The sequence below is a fragment of the Microcebus murinus genome, chromosome 6 (genome assembly GCF_040939455.1).
Source record: "Microcebus murinus isolate Inina chromosome 6, M.murinus_Inina_mat1.0, whole genome shotgun sequence".
In the NCBI taxonomy this organism is placed as follows: domain Eukaryota; kingdom Metazoa; phylum Chordata; class Mammalia; order Primates; family Cheirogaleidae; genus Microcebus; species Microcebus murinus.
The window spans coordinates 39,740,649-39,762,466 of record NC_134109.1 but is presented as its reverse complement, the minus strand read 5'-3'; the positions used below and the strand labels follow the sequence as shown (position 1 = coordinate 39,762,466).

General features: G+C 38.0%; 1 protein-coding gene across 1 annotated transcript in view; it reads right to left on the bottom strand.

The window, feature by feature from the left end:
* The window catches only part of RTN1 (reticulon 1), a 192,747-nt gene that overhangs the window by 150,205 nt on the left and 20,724 nt on the right, over positions 1-21,818 (bottom strand). The window lies entirely within an intron of this gene.

Sequence of the window (21,818 nt, the reverse complement as noted above, 5' to 3'; positions counted from 1 at the left end):
AAGTAAATAAATATAAGAGGCTCTTGTTTCAGAAAGCAGATGGCACAGAAGTTTTATGCTGCTGGTGGCCTGTGCTTATTTCCCAGGTGTCTGGCCTAAATCTTAGTCTTTGGCTGGGTTCCTGAAACTCTGTGGCCTGAACTGCCCACCTTGGCCTACTCAGCCTGCTGTTGCTCAGTATGCTTCCCTGATCCCTGATCGCTAATCTCAGACTTTCTAGATGTGACTTTTTGTCTGCTTCCTTAGTTTAAGGTTTCTCAACCTTGGCACTATTAACATTTTGGGCAGATAATGCCTTGTTGTGGAGGGCTGTCCTATGCATTGTATTATGAAAGTTTAGCAACATTCCTGGCCTCCAGCCACTACATGCCAATAGCACCCCTAAGTCATGTCAATCAAAAATGTTCCCAGACATTGCCAAATATCCTTTGGTGTTTCTTTTATCTCTTGCAACACATTCTGCCTAGGGAGAAAAACTGTTCCCCACCTGCAGTTGAGAACCTTAAGTAACCCTCCTCAATCTGACCTATGGCTTACCTGGTCTAGGACCCTTGCTTGCCAGCCCTAACATGTTTTAGGTGTACACTGTTCTTGTTCTCCTAGCCCTTCCTTACTGTTAAAAGCCTGGGGTATCCAGAAATGTGCCCTAACTCAGAGCAAGTTGCTGTAAAATAATAATTCAAAAGCTTAAATGTGTTTTCTGTTTTTTCAAAGTATTATCAGCCTCAGGGAAATCCACCTGCGGTGCAGCCAGCAGTGCTAGGAGAACGCAGCTGTGCGACAGCCTTCCGGTCTGCAACAACCTTCCGGTTCCTGCAATGGCCTTCCAGTTTCAGCAACAGTGTTCTGGCCTGCAGCAGCCTTCCGGTTCCTGCAATGGCTTTCTGAGTCCTGGAACAGCATTCCAGTCTGCCGCATGGGGCTTTCCAGTCTCAGGAGCACCCCGTCTCCAGGATCACCCCTGCTGCAAGGCCAGCCCAGTGCAGCACCAAACTGCTGAGTCCACACAAAGTACAAATGGCCATGGAATAGTGTGACTGTGTGTTCTTAGAGTTACAAAGAATTACAGAGTTTACTTTCCTCTGGCCCCATCTTACCCTCAATTTTAAAGAAGATAAAACAGAGGCTAATAAAAACAAAATGGCATATCCACTGTCTCAAAGTTATTTAGCAACTGAACTCAGACCAGAGGCCTGTAACCTCATCATAAGGCACTTATTCCAGACATGGCAGGAGAAGCCCCTAACAGTTTGTAGCACCAATTCCCAGTACTCTAGTTCATACATTTCATTCTTTAGCATTGGCTTTTTTATTTGCACTTGCATGTTTTGTACTATTAAACATATCATAGAATACTTATAATTCCCCCAACGGATAGATTTAAAAAGGGAAGTTCATGGGAATGTAAGAAACCACAATAGTAGGAGTTCAGAAAAGCACCAACAAGTTAGGACAGGGGAAAAGGGAGGGAGGAAGTGAGAAAGAGAGAATGAGGGAAGAGAGAGACAGGAAGCATTTATTGAGCACAAACTATACTGAGCACAAACTAAACACTTTGGGCTACCTATCTCAGTTCTCAATATGACCCTATGAAGTGTATTTGAATACTGGCTCCACCACTAAACAACTAGGTAACCTTTGGTAAGTTACTCTAACTCTGTGCCTCGGTTTTCTCATCTATAAAATGGGTAAAATAATAGAGCTTATTATATAGTTGTGGAAATTAAAAGACACAGTGTATATAAAACACTCAGCACAGTAGCTGGCACATAGTAAACACTTCATAACTGCTAGTGACTACGTTCTGTATTCCATGAGCTTTGCCTACTTCACCTCCATATCCAGTTGACCATATTTCCAACCCCAGTCTGACTATGTGGCCATCATTTAGAGCAGCTCATTGGAAGCCCCAGAGTTCCTTCCCCTGACTTTGCATTGGCTAAATGGCCCCTGTGAACAAGCCATGAGAAAGACTAAAGTCACAGGGACAATCTTCCTGCTTCATAGTGGCCCACTTTTGCTCAATAGGTGTTCCTGAGCCAGAAATTAAAAATCTAAAGTTAAATAAAATATAATGTTCCTCCCCAAGCAGCATACTGCTTTTCATCTAGCAAATATTTATTGAGCACCTACTCTGTGCTAGACTCTATACCAGGCTCTGAGATACCACGCAAAAAGAAAAGGGCCCTGTTTTCATGGTGATAACGTTCTAGTGCAGGGAAGACAACAAACAAATAAATGCAGTATCATCAGTGATGACTACAAAAAAAAAAAAAAGAAGGAAAAAAAAAGAAAATAGAACAGACTTGGCTGATAAGAAGAGATGGGAGGTGAGGGAATGATATTTAAAGTGGGTAGCCAGGGAGGGCTCCTTTGGCATGCAAGTTGGTATTTGGCTGGTATCTAGATGGCAAGAAGCATCCAGCCAGGTGAATGTTTGGGGACACTAAAGAAGTCTATAGCCAACAAGACATGTGCATATGTGGCTCTTATTGCAGTTTTCTTCTTTGCATCACATGGGTTCATTTCCCCCCTGGGCTTGCCCTCCTGTTGGCTGTCATAGCAACGTGGGCAGACCATTTTATTTTGCCCACCCAGTCACTCATCAGCCCACACTCTGCACATACCCAATCCTAGCAACGAGTCATGGAAACATTATTTAGAAAACAATAGACTCCATAACTCTCTGCATCAGCTCCAAGGACTATTCAGCTGTCACTGAAAATAAATCAGGCAGCCTTGTCCCAGGAGAAATCCTTAGTCATTGCCTATCCTTCACAAATAATTAGCTCAGCCTTCTCAAGCCAGTTTCTATCTTGCTTTCACCAAAAGGCTCAGGTCAGCCAACCCAAGTGGCCTATAATAGCCCTGTCTGGCACCATATAATGTTCTTCTCTACCCTTTACTGTCAAACTTTCTTGTTTTCACTCTGGATATATCTGCATTTGAGATAAGTCTTTTGATTTCAAATATTCTGTAAGATGTACTCCCAGAAGTTGCAGCCTATGAATGGTTTGTTCCTACTCATCTATAGTATCTAATTTAAGTTCTCCCATATAAGAAGATCAACAGAATACTTCCATGTTTAATGAGCCATGTAGGACCAAACTAAGTTGCTACCCTATCTATCTCCCAGGAAATGAGTTCAGGGAGGCTTGTTTCTTTTTGTTCACCTCACATTGAAATGTGGATTAGCAAGTGCAATCTTAAGTCATAAATGATTATACAGAATCATCTCTCCTGACACATTCTCTCTGTGTATCTCTGAAATTACTTTCTGAAGACCTTCAAGTATTTGTGCTTGGTTTTTATTATCAAAAGAAAGATAAAAAAAATTAAACAAAAATAACCACAACTACCCCATGATCTATTCGTTCTCTCAGTGTTGAAGTATTGGGTTAAATATACATCGTTCGAATGGAGAGAGGAAAAGAGAGCGTGAGCCTGGCTGTAAATCCTAGACGGAAGCCAGGGACTGGTTTCAGACCAGTCTGACTCTCCTTGGAGTCCTGTGCTCATTTCTGGGGCTGGACAAAGCCTACCTTAAGAGGATTGTGGAGAACACTGGCTAGAGCACAGAAGGAGGTGGGACGGAGGCCTGGAAGAAGAGATTGGTGAGGATGAGTGGTCATTATGTGGCCCAGGGGCAAGGCTGTAGATGTCTATTTGCATGCCAGCAGCACAGGAATGATGAACAGCCTTAAAACCATATTCTAGTGGTCCAGTTATTTCCCAGTTTTTGTCTTAGGCAATAGCCAACTACAGATGTAGCTACACAAGTGTCCCCATCATAAAACACTTGTCCACAAGGGAACATGGACTGCCGACTGCAACTTACAGTGTGATTTTTCTCCCCCACAGCCCAAAGGTGTGGGGGAGGGAGAAGTATATGATTTCAGAAAGAAAATCTTGACTCTAAAGAGACATATACTGACCGGGCATGGTGGATCACATCTGTAATCCTATTACTCTGGGAGGCCGAGGCAGGAGGATTGCTTGAGGTCAGGAGTTCAAGACCAGCTTGAGCAAGAGTGAGACTCCATCTTTGCTAAATATAGGAAGAAATTAGCTGGGCAACTAAAAATAGAAAAAATTAGCTGGGTATGGTGGTGTACATCTGTAGTCCCAACTACTTGGGAGGAGCTGAGTCATTGCTTGAGCCTAGGAGTTTGAGGTTGCTGTGAGCTAGACTGATGTCACAGCACTCTAGCCCAGGCAACAGAGTGAGACTCTGTCTCTAAATAAAGAGTTAAATAAATAAGTAAAATAAAGAGACATATACTCATAGATAAATGTTCTAAAGAACTGAAAACCTGTAGTCTAAATGGCAAATAAGGAAGCAATGTGGCCTATAAGTGGTGCAAGGTAGAATTCTATGCCTAATGGAATCTCTATCTCTGCCTACCCCAGTTTTGCCAAATATTTTATTATTCAGCCTCCCAGGCTTTTATCATATCTCTGCTTGATCTCATTGCTCAATGCTGTAAAGTCCCATAGGAGCTTCTTATTTCCTATCCTTTCTACTAAAAGGATAGCAACTACACAGCAATTCATCACTCATTCATTAATAAACATTTCAGAATGCCTTCTACAACAATGTGCTGGGACGATGAATAAATTGTGCTCTTGTAGGGAACTTGTGATTGGACAGAAGGAGAATAAAAATATACATGGTAGTTACTACAATACTACAAAATATGCTATTTGATAAAATAAGAAGCAATCAAAATGTGATGGGAGTTTGGAAGAGTTTCATGTCCCTGTAATTAAGGTATACATTTAAGAAAAATTCCTCTTTTAGTCAAAATAGAATAGTTAATGCTGAGGTAACTCCAAAATATCAGTGACTTAAAGAAATATTTTATAGTTCTGTAAGTTATACTCATGTAGCAAACACTGAAGAAGGTTATATGGAATTTTTCTGTATTATTTTTACAACTTCCTATAAATCTATAATTACTGCACATAAAAATATAAATAGATAGTGAGATGATAGATGATAGATAGATAGATAGATAGATAGATAGATAGATAGATAGAACAGGTGTGGGAAGGAGGACCACATAACATTTCATTTCTCACTCATGCTCCTTGTCCAGGCAGGCTGGCTTGGGGACTCTGCTCTGCACAGTCTTTGAGCAAGAACCAGGCAGAAAAAGGCCCTGCCTCTGTGCTTCCAACAAAGCAGGAGAAAGGAAATGTGGTGAAGTACACACAATTAAAACTTCCACCCTGAGGAGGCACATGATATTCCCACCATCCATGTTTCACTGGGTAAAGCAGACCATATGGCCATATCTGCTTCCAGGGGACAGGGATGCACCCCAGAGGAAAATCAAAATACGTGTTTCAATAACTAATGGCCCCAGGACACAAACTGTATACTCAGGCATTGGTTTTTGAGAATTTTCTATGAAAAATAATAGCAAGTGTTTGGGGCATGCATTTAGCCTTGCGTGATTTTGTTGTAACGACAGAGTATACTCTGAAATGGATTAACTAGAACACAGTCACCCAAGCTTGTTAGCTGCATAATTACTGGTACGGCCTTCTCTCCGTGGTTCAGCCCTCTGCCCACCAGCAGCACACCGCTATTGCTGTTCCTTCCCAAAGGCCTTACACAGAATATGAATCACTGTGGGTGATGCTGGTTGAAAAGCAATCCCAGCTATATTGGATATGAGTCTGAATTTTAAAGCAGCCAGATATCTTCAGGGCCAACATTAAAGGTGTTTTGTGCGGACTCTTCAAGTGCATGCTGTAAGAAGATTGTCAAACAGCAAACCACAGAGAAACCAACCCAACACTCTCACCCACAAAGTCTGCAACATTAGCATCCTTTCCTAAAGTCAAGAAAGTTTAGGGAGCTCTCCAACCCAGGTAGCAATAAGCGCAAGTGCTGAATGAGGACTGAGGAGCCCAGGAGAAAGGTGACTATAGTCAGGGCAGCATTATGAGAAAGAACGCAGGCAGTGGTGATGGGTGCCTGAGGACAAATCCCAGCTTTGCCTTCTAAAGGTTGTGTGACTCTGAGCAAATAGTTTATCTATCCCCCCATTTTCTCCATCTTTAAAGTCAAGGGATTGTACCACATCATCTCAGATCCCCTTCCTAATTAAGAGCCAGATCACTGTGCTTGAATAACAGGTCTGTCTCTCACATTGTGACCTTCGACAAGTACTTGACATCTCTGTAACCTAATTTTCTGATCTGTAAAATGAAGATGTTGATGGACCCAGCTCATAGGGTGGCTGTAACGACTAAATGAGTTAACATATATAAAGGCTATAGAACAGTGCCTGCTATGTGGTAAAGACTAAATAATTATTATCTATTATTATTGTTATTACTATTACTAATCAAAGTAGAAGGCAAAGAAGCAACACTCAGAACTCTCAGCTCCGTGTCCTGAATGAGTTCATGAAATGATACAAGTATGTATTTAAAGATAAAAGTTAAAGGCATCAATTATAAATAAAAAGAAAAATTGCTAAATTATTATTTTGCTAGCTTCTGGACATTAGAAAAACCCAATTCTCTTCATCCACCTTGAAAGGAGGACCATAGTGCTCCCACCAGCCTGTGGTGATTAATTTTGTGTCAACTTCACTGGGCCATGGGGTGCCCAGATATTCACTTAAACATTATTCTAAGTGTTTCTGTGAGGGTGGTTTTGGATGAGATTAACATTCCAATCGGTAGACTGAGTAAAGCAGACTGCCCACCCTAAAGTGTGTGGGAACTCACCCAATCAGTTGAAGTCCTGAATAGTAAAAAGAGGCTGACCTACCCTCAAATAGGAAAGGATTCCTTCGCCATCTGACTGCCTTCCATCTGAGACACTGGCTTTTATCTGAGACTGGCTTTTTTCCTGCCTGTGACTCAAACTAAAACATTGGCTCTTCTCTGGTCTTAAGCCTTCTGACCTTCAGACTAGAACTACACTATCAGCTCTCCCAGGTCTCCAGGTTGCTGACTCACACTGCAGATCTTGGGCTTGTCAGCTTTCATAACTATTCATATGCATATATATTAATACGCACACACACACATATCTATATGTCTATATCCTATTGGTTCTGTTTCTCGGTGAAACCCTGGCCAGCACTTTGCCTTGTTTCTGCCTCACTCTCTCAAGCACAGAAGATTCATCCCTCCCCCCACTGCCATCAAGGCCTCTTGAGGCAACATATCCCTGGCATAGCACTTGCCATCTCTCTACACTCTGGTGAAACTGACTTAGGCTCAAGACCATGGGTTTCCGAGAGTCACAGACATGCCAAGCACCTGAAGAGAAGAGATGGAAACAATTATAATCTGAAATTGGGGTTACAGAGGTCAATCCATTTATGTATTTATTTTCCCACATCATCTATAGGAAAATCAGCATCTTTCCAAAGTTTGCAGGAAATGGCTCAAAGATATTTCTCAGAATGCACTGGGGAGGTGCCTCACAACCACACTGGGCAATGACAGAACAGCTCTGCTAAGGCCTTCTCTCCTCATGTAGATTAGGGGCAGGGCATAATTTTTCCATTTACATTAACCTCGTGTGCAAATGCAAGTGGAGATGCTGTGGTGTCATTACTTTAATAAACCCCTGATGTGTCTTATTCTGTGTAGGCCCCACAAGACCCCTATAAGGCAGGTTCCTGAGTTTCATGATATAGTGGTTGGTCATAGGAACTCCCTCCTCACTGCTTCCAAAGAGTTGCAAGCACCCCTAATCAGCCCTTAACGCTCTCTGTTATAATTTCTTTCCGTCCCATGGAATCCCTATGTTCTTCCAGGATGAAGATTGTATCTTATTTATCTATTTATTATCTATTTATTTATTATCTTATTTATTCCCAGAGGCCAAAAATGGCCACTGAATTCACATCCTCACTTTTCTCCTTATTCCTCTTAGAGCATAGGAAGTCAAAAAAAGAACTATGCAGAACAAATCAAGACTGCACTCTTAAAACACTACACATCAGGAAGCATCTTTACACTTGAGGAACACCAGCACATGTGGAAGAGAATATGACAAGAGGCCTCAGGAGAAAAAATAATGATAAGACACATCTGGGTAATCACCAAACTGAAGCTTGAACAAATATTTTCCAAGAAGCAAAGCTTATAACTCAGATCTTTCTGAAAATGGGACATTTATATCCACATGGAATCCTATGGGAGATATAAGTCTAAGAGAGGACAGAAAGGATGAAAAAGAACATAAAAGATTTTGACTGTCTCATGGTGATTGACAAATATCCAAAATAATGTAAAAAATTTAATTATAAGAAAATAGTAAATAATATTGGAAAAGTGAGATGATTTATATATGAATTTCAGAGAATATGCATGCTCTAAGAAATAATATGGTAATTTCCACTTATTCAGAGCATAAACAATAAGAAAGTTTACATAGACATGTGGCTCTCTAAAGCAAAAGCTATCTCTGAAACATTGCACGAATCTTCTAAATCATCAATAATTCAGAATTTTCCCTTCATTTAAAAATGATTTCCTTAAGAAGAACCAAGTTGTAGGACTAACACTACCCAATTTCTAAACTTAAAAGCTATAGTTACCAAGAGAGTATGGTATTGGCTTAAAGATAGACAGAAAGATCAGTGGAACAGAATAGATAGTCCATAACTGGACTCACACATAAATGGACAACTGATTTTCAACAAAGGCAACTCAGTTGAAAAAGGATAGTCTTTCAACAAATGATGCTAGGGGAAAAATGGATATCCACATGCAAAAAAAGAAAAAGAAAAAAAGATAAACTTCTATTCATATCTCACATCATATACAATAATTAACTCAAGATAATGGGCCTATACGTAAAACCTGGAACTATAAAACTTCTGGAAGAAAATAGAGGAGAAAATCTTTGTCACCTGCAAAGATTTCTCAGATACAACACCAAAAAGCATAATCCATAAAAAAGCGAATTGGTAAATCAGGCTTGATCAAAAATAAAAACCTTTGTTGTTTAAAAGAGACTGTTAAGAGAATGAAAAGATAAGCCACAGACTGGAAGAAAATATTTGCAAATCATATATGTGATAAAGAGAGACTTGTATGCAGAATATATAAAGTACTCTCAAACCTCAATAAGAAAACAAAAAATAAAATCTAATAATAAAATGGGTAACAGATTTGAATAGATACTTCATGAAGGAAGATATAGGGCCAGCAAATGGCACAGAAAAGATTCAAAATCATGAGTCATTAGGGAAATTCAAGTCAAAACCCCAGTGAAATGCTACTACATGCTTACTAGAATGGCAAAAATCAAAAGAACTGGCAATAGCAGATCTTGGTAAGGCTGTGGAAGAACTGGACTCTTGTACACTGGTAGGAATGTAAACTAGTATGATCACTTTATAAAACCATTTGGCCATTTCTTGGAAGGTTAAATGTACACATACCTTATGATCCAGCCATTCTACTCAGGTGGTAATCCAACAGAAATGAAAGCATATGTCCATACACAAACACTTGTATATAATGTTGATAGCAGCTTTATTTGTAATATCCAAAAATTAAAAATAACACAAATGGCTATCATCAGGTGAATGAATAAAAAAATTGTGATGTATCCACGCAATGGAGTACTTCCCAGCAATAAAAAGAAACGTAACATTGATACGCACAACAGGGAAGAACATCAAAATAATTATGCTGAGGCAAAGAAGCTAGACCAAAAAAAAAAAAAAAAAGCACATAATCTATGATTCCATTTATATAAAAATCAAGGAAATGCAAACTAGTGAATAGTGACAAAAACACAGACGGGAGGTGGGGCCTGGAGAGATGGATTAAAAAAAATGCAATGAAACATTTGTGGGTGATGAGTGTGTTCATTTCTTGATTGGGGTGATGATTTCACAGGTCTCTATATATGTCGAAACTTACTGTACCCTTTTAATATGTGTATTTTATTGTATGTCAATTATACTCTAATAAAACCATGTTTTAAAAAAGGAAAAAAATGGCTGGGTGTGATGACTTGCATCTATAATCCCAGCATTTTGGGATGCCAAGGTGAGGAGCATTTATTGAGGCCAGGAGTTTGAGACCAGCCTGGGCAACATAGCAAGACCTCATCTCCACAAAAAATAGAAAAATTAGCCAGGCGTGGTGGCACATGCCTGTTGTCCTAGCTATTGGTGAGGCTGAGGCAGGTGGATCACTTTAGCCCAGGAGTTCTAGATTGCAGTGAGCTATGACTGGGCCACTGCAATACAGCCTGGGTGACAGAGAGAGACCCTGTCTCCCCCCCCAAAATTTTTTTTCATTCATTTATTCAACAGAAATTTGTTAAGCCCCTACTCTGTGCCAGGAAATGTTACAGGCACTAGGATACAACAGTGATCCAATTGGACAAAAATCTTTCCTGTTGTCCTCTCCAAATAAAAATATTATCTTCATTTTTATACATAAAATTATTTGCTTGTGGCCAGAAAAATAAAATTAGAAACTGGTTGAGTCAGGAGCAGGTCCTCCTCTAATATTTGCAGAGCTCAGGTCAAGAGTGCAAACGAGGGCCGGGCGCGGTGGCTCATGCCTGTAATCCTAGCACTCTGGGAGGCCGAGGCGGGCGGATTGCTCAAGGTCAGGAGTTCGAAACCAGCCTGAGCGAGACCCCGTCTCTACCATAAAAATAGAAAGAAATTAATTGGCCAACTAATATATATAATATAAAAATCAGCCGGGCATGGTGGCTCGTGCCTGTAGTCCCAGCTACTCGGGAGGCTGAGGCAAGAGGATCACTTGAGCCCAGGAGTTTGAGGTTGCTGTGAGCTAGGCTGACACCACAGCACTCATTCTAGCCTAGGCAAGAAAGCGAGACTCTGTCTCAAAAAAAAAAAAAAGAGTGCAAACCGAGGCCCACAGTAAATATCTAATATATGAAAGAGATAAATTAAGCTGTGCCCCTGCCCAGCCCACATTTCCTCCCACATTTCCTCCATAAGGAACCACTCTTCCTGGGCTAACCCTGCCCTGGGCTAAGCCTGAAGGGGTCATGAAAATGGTGGGAACATATAGAAGATGGGCCTCCTCCGGGTCTTACTTTCTAGATTCCCAAAATTACACTGCCTGAGCAGAGCAGAAGATGGGAGTGCACTAATCTGGGGAACTCAGTCTGCCTAGCCACCCTCTGGTGTCTAGGACAGGGGCTAGAATTTTCTTCTTCCTCTTGGTAGATTCCTGCATTCTCACCTCTATGTCTTCACCTGGGCCCACAGACTCAAGTAATCCTGTCATTTGCTTAACTGGTTCCTGAACTTGAGAAAAACAGTTTTACAAGATGGAAAAATTTGTTTGAAAGGTCTTTGTCTCTTAGTGTTTGGGAGATGCTCAACCTTAAAAGCAGGACTCAGATCAGGGTTACTTTTGGTGAAGGTATAAAGATGGTACTGGTCAGGAATAGAGTTCAGGTTTCCAGGAGACCACATTGATTTTAGAAATACTACATGAAAATCATATAAAAGACAAATGGAAAACATTCAGTAATAAGGTGCAAGCAATTGTTTCTAAATTCAAGGAGAGGCAGAGAACTAGGCACTCCTTTCAATAGGTATCACTCACATATCCTGGGTTTCATAACATCATCAAAATAAAATTATGAATCAATATTTATATAATTGAAGAAATAGTCTCTAATTCTATAACCTACTCCAGAGAAGATGAATAATAATTTCAATATTTTATACACTTCAACTGTGATGAGTATATTCCTTTCTTGCAACATATTCTTGATGAGTTTGAGAAACCATGCCAAGCCATGGGTAAGTCATTAAGTTGTGCAAAGACACTGCCCTGGTCCTCAAGAGTCTTGGAATATTTCAATATTTAACACATATGTGACAAATATGGAAATGGGACAATTAACAATAATAATAATAAAGCAGAGAGTGAGCCTGCAAGAGATCATAATGGTATCATAATGGAAAATACAATGAGAGGGGAAGCATTAAAGTTAGGCTTTGGAGGATGGTAAGAAGTTCACCAAGTAAAAGACCAAAATTTAGTCTGACCCCTTATAGCAGCAGTCCCCAACCTTTCTGGGACCAGGGACTGGTTTCATGGAAGACAAGTTTTCCAAAGACAGGGATAGGGGAATGGTTTCAGGATGATTCAAGCGCATTACCTTTATTGTGTAGTCAAACTTTTCTGCTAATGATGATCTGTATTTGCAGCCACTCCTCAGCACTAGCATCTGTGCTTCAGCTCCACCTCAGATCCTCAGGCACTAGATTCTCATAAGGAAGCGCACAACCTAGATCCCTCGCATGTGCAGTTTAGACTAGGGTTCACGCTCCTATGAGCATCCAATGCTGCCGCTGATCTGATAGGAGGCGGAGCTTATGCAGTGATGGGGAGTGGCTATAAATTCAGATGAGACTTCACTCCCTCACTCACCACTCACCTCCTGCTGTGTGGTTCCTAACAGGCTATATTACTGGTCCTGGTCCACAGCCTGGGTGTTGGGGACCGCAGCCTTACAGGATACATGCAGTTAATTCAATAAGAAGTCATGCATCGCCCACTTGAATTCTTCTAATATATGGGTAATTTACTATTGTATCCTACTTTCATATAGCTTTATATATATACATGTATATATATAAAGCTATATACATAAACACACATATATATACACAGACGTGTGTGTGTGTATACACACACACACACACACACACACACACATATGCTCAAAATGTCCTTTCTTGTGTCTTCTAACTATTGACTTTTGTTCTATCCCATGGACCAACCAGACTCACTCTCTCATATGAAAATTCTTGAAGTATATTAAGACTGTGATCGTGTCCTAAGGCATCTCTTTTCTGAGTTTCACAATAATTATAATGATGATGGTGATAAAATTAATGATAGCAGGTGTATTATTTTCCTATTGCTGCTGTAAGAAATTCCCACAAACTCAGGGGCTTAAAGAAACACAAATGTATTATCTTATAGTTATGTAGCTCCAAAGTCTGGCATGGGTCTCACTGGGTTAAAATCAAAGTGTCGGCAGGGCTGTTTTCCTTCTGGAGGTTTTAGGGGAGAATTGTTTCCTCTCTTTTTCCAGCTCATTAGCTCAATTCCTTCCTCCCGTCACTATGACACTACTTCCATCATCTTCTCTTACTCTGACTCTCCTCCTTCTCTCTCATAAGGACCCCTGTGATTACCTGCACACACCTGGATAATCTAGGATAATCTTCCCAACTCAAGACCCTTAACTTAAGCACATCTGCAAAACTCCTTTGCCACATAAGGTAACATATTGACAGGCTCCAGGAATTAGTATGTGGACATCTTTGGGGAGCCATTATCCTGCTGCCATGGCAGTTAACATTTTTAGCATTCACCATGTGCCACGCCTGCTGCCAAGTGCTTTACATGCATCAACCCCCCTAATCGTTGTGACAATCCTATGAGGTCAGTCCTGTTGTTGTCCCCATTCTAGAGGTGAGGACTCTCAGGTGCAGAGATTAAGAAACTTCCCAGGTCTCATAGCTAATTTCTAATTTTGTCAGTTCTTATAATTCTTTTTCATAAATCATGGTCTCCAGAGGTTTTATTATAATACTTTCTTGGTTTCGTCAATGGAAGGGCTGTAACTTGCTGCTATTAGGAAAATGATGAAAGTGGGAGGGAGGACATCCCAGACAGAGGAAATTACATGAACAGAGGAGATGAGGCAGGAAAGCTGAAACATACTTTCGAGGAAAGGCAAGGAGTCCAGAATGCTTAGGGAAAAGCTACGTGTCCAGGAGAAGTGAGGGATAAGGCGGAGAAGGGGAACTGGAAGCCAGATTTCAACAGATAAAGATGGATGAAGGAAGAACAAAGCCAATACTGAGCTAGACACTGGACCTCACAGGACTGGTTTAGGCAAATTAATCCAAAAGATTCTAAATGGAAAGGAGAGGAGTGACGAGGGCGAAGTATAGAGAACATATATGAGAAGACCTGTCAAAGTCTTCTGAAAAATCATAAAAGTATATGTTTTTATGAATATATTGAGAGCATATAGTGTCCCTAAAATTTTAGTCAAATTCTTTGCTGACATTTTTTTTGTAGCCTAAGAAAAAATTGCTAAGTTTCATACAGAAAAATAAAGGGGTAAGTATGGCCAGGTACATGTTAAAGAAAACAAAATAAGGGGTAAATAACACTATATCATAATAAAATATATTTTCCAGTTACAAGAATTGAAAGAATATTACAAGAATGTAGTAATAAACAGATCAGTGTAATGGAATAGGAAGCTTAGAAACAGACATAAGGAAAAGCAAGTATTTAGTAGATTGTAAAAGTAGTAACTCAAATCAGAGGATGATAATAAATAATCAGTATATGTGGGTTTCTACATTCATTAACCAAAACAAATTCAAAATTAATTAAATGATAAAATGTAAAAAAAATATTAAACGAAATAGAAAAAAATGTGGATTTTTTTAACCTCAAGGTGAGGGAACTTTTTTAAAACAAAAGTAAAGGAAGAAAGGAAAAAGAAATCACTGATAGATTTGAACATGCACACATGATAATATTTCTAAAATGTCAACACCATTAAAAATATCAAATATCAAATAACAAATAACTGAGGGATATTAGTAAACATATGTAATGGGAAAAGTTAATATCTTTAAAATATAAAAAACTTTTATCAAAAGAAACACTCCAATAGAAAGCTAAGTAAATGATCTGAACTAGGAATTCATAACTAAATGCAAATGGCAACAAACAACAACAAAAATGGCCTCATTATTAATCAAAAAGCTAAACAATAATTACTTTTCTTGCCTATCAAATTAGTAAAAATTATTTTACTAATAATAGCCAAAGTTTTTTAGGATAAGCAAGCAACTTCATACAGTGCTGCTAGAAATACATATTAGTTCAAACTTTCTGAAAAGAAATTTGACAATTTATATCAAAAGCCTTAAAACATTCACATTTTTGGGCCCAGCACTTCCATTTTCAGGAATTCATCCAAAGGAAATAACCAGAAAAGGGAATAAAGATCCACATATAAAGATGTTCAACATAAAGGATTATTTTAATAGAAAAAAACACCTAAATGTTCAATAATAGGAAATTTGATGATTATAGTACATCTATAGGATGGAATGTCAGGCAGACTTTAAAACTTTGTGGATGAAAAACAGTTAATGATGTCAGAATATGCTGAAAATATTCAGTAAAGCAAAAAATAAATCACTATACAGTATGCAGATGATCCTAAATGCTTTTGGCACATGTATACATATGTGTGTATATAAAGACTTAAAAGATATACAACAAAAATATTAATTTACTTGTCTTACTGAAGTTCTCCAGGGCACACATCTGTAGGCACCACAACTATAGGATGTACCACAAAGCAATGTACCACGTGAAAACAGGGCACAAAAATCATATGTAAATTTTGGTCCTTATAGGCACACATAATTGAGATTAAGGTCATTGAAATACAGTTGTGTTCCTGAACTAGAAAAGCTTCTATGAATCTGTCTTTGCATGTCTTAATATTTCAATTTCTCTCTTGAATGGCCCAGTCTTATTTATGTGGCCTTTTCTGCCTCCTCTGTATATTACTAAAGGATAATAAAGAAACAGCATCAAACCAAAATAAAGAGAGGATTTCTCCAAACTGTTAAAATCTTCCAGATTTCTCAACTTGAAATTCCTCATTATGAATCAAAAGAAAGACTGAAAATGATCAATAGAATTAGATTATCAAGTGAATTCATTTGAATGACTAATCTTTAGGGTTTTTTTTTTTTTTCTTTCTACTATTTTTTCACGTTCCTAACACATACTCGCAGATGTAACTCAGTTTACACTAGGAATCAAAGTTCTGTACATCTATTACTATAAAAATACTTTCTGGATGACCAGAACTTTTGTTCTTCCTCTGAAAATATCCAAAACACTCATTAGCCTGTCTTTAGCTTCAGCTCATAAAATACATTATGACTTTCATAAATCATTATTACTACTGTATAATCATTGTTATTTCAAAGCAATGCCCACTTATTGCAATCTGTCAAGCAACTTGGAGAAATATAAAGAAAAAAAATATACAATCTTCCTTCCCCAACCCAAATCCCACTCTCTTGAGGAACTGAGTTTAACTGTTTGGCTGTTATTCTTTGGCACCCTTTAAAACACTTACTTTACTTTGGTTTCATAAGCTGGAAAAAGCAAAAGTTTAGCATTTATTATGGTGTTACAAAAGTATCAATCTATATGTGAAAAAATTAATTAAAATAGATCAAAAGTGATTCAAAACCTTTACCAATTCCAATTCTGGAGCAGGAAATCTTCTCCATACATAAGGGCTAAAAAGTTAACAAACTCTCATTGATCCATAGATCAATCAGGGATTTCTCTCTCTCTCTCTCTCTCTAATATATATCTAATTCATTTCAGACAATGAATGCCCTTTGTAGAATTATCAATTATACAAATTAAGAATCAGGTTTTAGTGTTAAACACACCAGGGAAAAAACATTTAATTTGGTTCCTTTCTGCCTCATAAGCTTACCTTCTCCTCTGTTTCCTAAGATTAATCTCAATTCTTAGTGTTCTATAGTTAAAATTTCTTTCCACCTTTCCTCTTTTTCTTCTTATCTCAAACTTTTCAAACAGTTTTTAGAATCATTTTCAAACTCTTCCACTATCAGCCTTTAGAACTCACCATATCTTTTGCACTTCATTCAATGTGGTTCAACTTCTCATTCTACTGCATTTTAGGATGGGCCTATCCTGCTCACTGGGAGGAGACTTTGACTCAGCCAACCTTTACTGATAATGATGTTGGATGTTGGTGAGCTCTGCTGATCACTGTCTCTATTTTCCCATCAGTAAGAATGAGAATCACATTTATGCACTCAGAAAGTTGTTGTGAGGCTTACATAACAACCTCTCCTCTCCACCTTCAATTTGCATAGTGGGTAAGATCACAGACTTTCAAGTCAGCTTGACTAGCTCTACCTTTTTCCAGTTGTGTGATCTTGGGCATAATCTTATTCTCTCTATGGCTCAATTTCTTCATCTGAAACTTGGAGATAAAGAGGTATCTACCACATATGGTTGCTGTAGAAGTAAATGTGATAATATTTGAAAAGTACTTAGTATACAGTATGTGATTGATCAATGCTGGTCACCTTAATTTTTATATCCCTTCAGCCTTTCATTCTTATAAGCTCAAAACTAAAATATTCTTCTATATTCAGCCTTCAAAACATTCACCATTTTCCCTCTCCATTTCCTCATCTATTTAAAAAGGCTGGATAATAATATATACCTCAAGATCAGGAGTAGAAATTAAATAGTGAAAAGTACTAAATATCAGCTCTAAGTAGAATGTAATAGATAAAGATGTTAGCCATTCAGCAACAATTAAAAATAATAGCTAAAAAGATAAAAGAAGAAGTAAAATGAAGAAGAATGAATTTTTTATTAACTCAAAAGAGAGCAGACAAAGTAACAGAGGAACAAAAACTAGATGAGACAAATCAAAAAGAAAGATGGTAGATTTAAGTCCAACTGTATCAATAACAAAAATACATGTTTTAAACACTCTAATGTAAAAAAGGAGATTGTCAGACTGGTTTAAACAACAAGATTCAACAGTACACTATCTATTAATGTAAGAGACATGCTTTATAAAGATTTAGACAGAAAGTTGAAGAGTAGACAAAGATACATATGCAAACAATAAGCATAAGAGCAAGTAGAAGAGGTACACTCAAAATAAAGAGTATTAGCATAATTTTATAATGATGCAAGAGTCAATTTATCAGAAAGACATAACATTCATAAATATGTATGCATTTAATAACAGAGCTTCAATTATGTGAGGCAACCTGAGAAACCTAAAGAAATAAATAGAGAAATATACAATCATATTTGAAGATTTAAAAATCCTTCTCTTGGTAATGGATAAATTAAGTAGACAAAAAAACAACAAGAGTATAGAACAGTTTTCCTGAACTAGAGTTGTGGGAGAAATTTAGGCACTTAGAAAATTATTTGGACGACTTTCTTTTTCAATTTTCCCAAAGATAGTACATAGCTAATGCCGTTCTAGATCCATATAATAGGTGCATTAGGGCATTGGGGTCTAATTATCTGTGGCATCCCAGTTGCAAAGGGTTTATAGAGAAAATATGAAAAACACTATTTATTAACTTGACCTAATTGGCACTTATGGAACATTTACACCTGAAAATCGATCTGGGTGGTACTTACATGGTTTTAAATATTTATGGAAACACACCAAACTATCCATTTAAAATGAGTGCATTTTATTATATGTAAATTATACCTGGTACATTTCAGTGTAGGAACAAAAAAGGGAACCACGGTGACATTCCATCACACATCCACTAGAATGTTTGAAATTAAAGAGTCTGATAATAAGTGCTGGTGAGGATGGGGAACATTTGAAACTTTTATATACTGCTAATAAGAATACAAAATGGTGTAGTTACCTTGGAAACCTATTTAGGAATTTTACCAAAACTAAACATTGGTCTACCCTATACTTTTCAAGTTATATTCCTAGGTACATACTCAAGAGAAAGGCTTCCACAGCTCCACAAAATAATATAGTCAAGAATATTCACACCAGCTTTGTTCATAATAGCCAAGTAATATGTCCCAAATGTCCATCAAGTAAATGGACAAATTGCAATATATTCAAATTATAATACAAAAAAAACCCCAAACTCTGGATACACACAATAACATGGATGATTCATAAAAACTTCATACTGAGCAAAACAAGCCAGACACAAAATTATTCCTTTCATATGATGGTCAAAGACAGGTAAGACTATTCTATGGTGATAAAAGCCTGAATAATGGTTGCCTCTGGGAAGAGCAGATGGACTGGGAAAAGTGGTATGAAAGAACATTTCCTGTAATGGAAGAACATTTCCTGTAATGGAAATGTTCTTTCTTGCTGGAGATGATGATGACACAGGTGTATATCCACCGAACTGAACAAATAAGATTTGTTTACTTTTTTGTGCATATTTTTAAAAGATCAAATGGTACAATTAAGTTAAATCACAGAATCAGCCTGGTATGTGGGTGATGCTTAATAAATTATAGCCATTAGTGTTATTCAACTTACATATTGTTACCGACATCTGCTAAGCAAGAGTAACTGCACACACTTTAAAAGATAAGCTAAAAAAAAATGGAAACGGAAGGCACATGGGATTTGAGAAAGGCATTTGTGAAAGAGTGGGAGAAAATGTGAGTGTGATTTCCCTAAAGACAGTGGAAGAAACACAAAACTCCTAGAGCCTGTGTCCTACAAATGAACTTCATAAAATGTTCGTAAATGACATAGCTATTGGAGTTTTGTTACTCCTGTCACTTGTTTTTAAAGTCTTTAATTTGGAAAGCAACAATTATAGCATAGTGCTTTTTAACAAACATTTTAAAGGCTAGGAAAAAAGAGATTTATTTTAAGAAAATAAATGGGTTAAGATTTAGGTCAAAAATCCCAAAATGATTTGTGTTTGTCCTTAATTTGCTTTTTCAAAAAGCTGCTTTGAGAATCTCAGCATCGTCTGGGGACTCCCTTGCTCCTTGCCTCTCTGCAAGAATACAGGCTCAGTTAGCAATGGAGGAGTGAGTCCTTTCTAGGCAAAAGAACAAGAAAAGCTTGTTCTCACAGGCACAGTTACCCAGGTCTTATAAACACAGCTTTGGAGATGGAATAGGACTAAAACAACAATGTAATGTTGCCTGTCCTATGGTTTGGATGTTCCCTCCAAAACTCATGTTGAAATTTAATTGCCATTGTGACGTTATTAAGCGGTGAGACCTTTAAGAGGTGATTGCTCACGTGAATGGATTGTATCATTATGGCAGGAGTGCGTTAGTTATGGTGGGGCTGGGCTCCTGATAAAAGGATGAGTTCGGCTGATTTCCTGGCACTGTCTCCCAATTGTGCTTGCCCAATGCACCATCACTGTGTTGCTTTAAAACCTTTAAAAGGTTACCCTGATAATGTAATTGGCTACATGCAACCAAACATGGAGAAACAGAGATCCTAGAGAAACTATATTATCCTCTTTTGCTTAAAAATTAATGAGTTCTCCTAGCATAGTGAAATTCATAGAGACAGAAAATAAAATGGTGGCTGGGTTGCCAGGGCCTGGGGAGAGGAGAAATGGGGAGTTAGCGTTTAACAGTTACAGAATAAATTCTGGAGATGGATGGTGTTGATGGTTGCACAATAGTGTGAATGCACTTAGTACTGTGAACCATACACTTACAAATGGTTAAGATAGTAAGTATTATGTGCACTTTTCCACAATTAAAAATAATATTTAGGCTGGGCACAGTGGCTCACACCTGTAATCCCAGCACTTTGGGAGGCCAAGGTGAAAGGGTTGCTTAAGCCCAGGAGTTCGATACCAGCCTGGACAACATATCAAGACCCTGTCTCTATGAAAAAATAAAATAAAATAAATAGCCAGGCATGGTGATATGCACCTGTAGTCCTAGCTACTCATGAAGCTGAGGCAGGAGGATCACTTGAGCCAGAGGTTCGAGGCTGTAGTGAGCTGTTTGTGTTACTGCACTCCAATCCAGGTGACAGAGTGTGAACTTGTCTTTAAAATAAAATAATAATAATAATTTTTAAAAGATAACTGCTTGAGGAACATAAAAATGAATCTTCCTGTTGTTTAATAAATTATCAAATGAGTAAATAGGTTAATGTATAATATAATCAAGGATATTTCTGATACATCTTAATAGCATTTGGCAAACTATTTTTTTCTCTAATTAAGACTTAAAAGTTTCAGTTATTCTTACAGCACAGGGGTAAAAATTTTTTCTTTTTAATTTCAGTTAATACTTATAGATGATAAATAATGAGATTATAACAATGCAATTGTTCAATTGGTAGGACTAGTTAGTATGTCTCCATATCAGAAAGTGCTAATCAAGCAAAATCTATAACCAAAGGAAAATTTAATCACATTACAAATGATTCCCTGTATTAATTTAAAATTGAAAATTGAAAGGGTTCACAGTGTGCATCTTTTGCACAGTGTTATAAAAGCACTAGCTTTATGATTCCTAATGGCCTCTATCTGTATAATCAATACTATTGATGGCCATTACCTTAAAGGCAAGTTCAGTGAAATAGGACTTTAATATTAATACATTACATTTGCAGTAGAGTGCTATTATCTTTGAAAGTGTTTTTACATTGATTTTCTCTTCCTATATCCGCATCTCACTTAACAGCATCACCATCCACCCACATGTCTGAGCCAGAAACTGAAATAATTCTTAAGTCTTTTTCATCTCCAAGTTCTACCCACTGTATTTCATAAAAAAAAAACCCAACCCCTCTCGCTCTCTCTCCACTGCCACAGTTTTGGCCTCACTGCGTCTCACTGGGACTGTGGTGGAAGCCTCTTAACTAACCCCCTGGGGCCTCACCGAGCTCCCGGACAACCCTCTGGGTCGTCAGAGCTTCCTAACAAGAATCGGGGAGAGCTCCTATGTCAGCAAAAACCACCTCAAATGACTCTCCACTGTCAACAGAGAATAAAATCTAAAGTTCTTAGTATGGCCTATCTACCATTCCACTCTCATCTTGCCTTTTCCCAGGAAGTCTAGTCACACATAGAACTATTATTTGGTCATATATGATTATGCCAACTTTACAAATCTATTCACTCCTTCTTCTACCACAATTTTGCAGCATATGACATCATTCGAGGCCCAGAAAAAGAAGCTGTTTCAGGCAGCTGTCATGG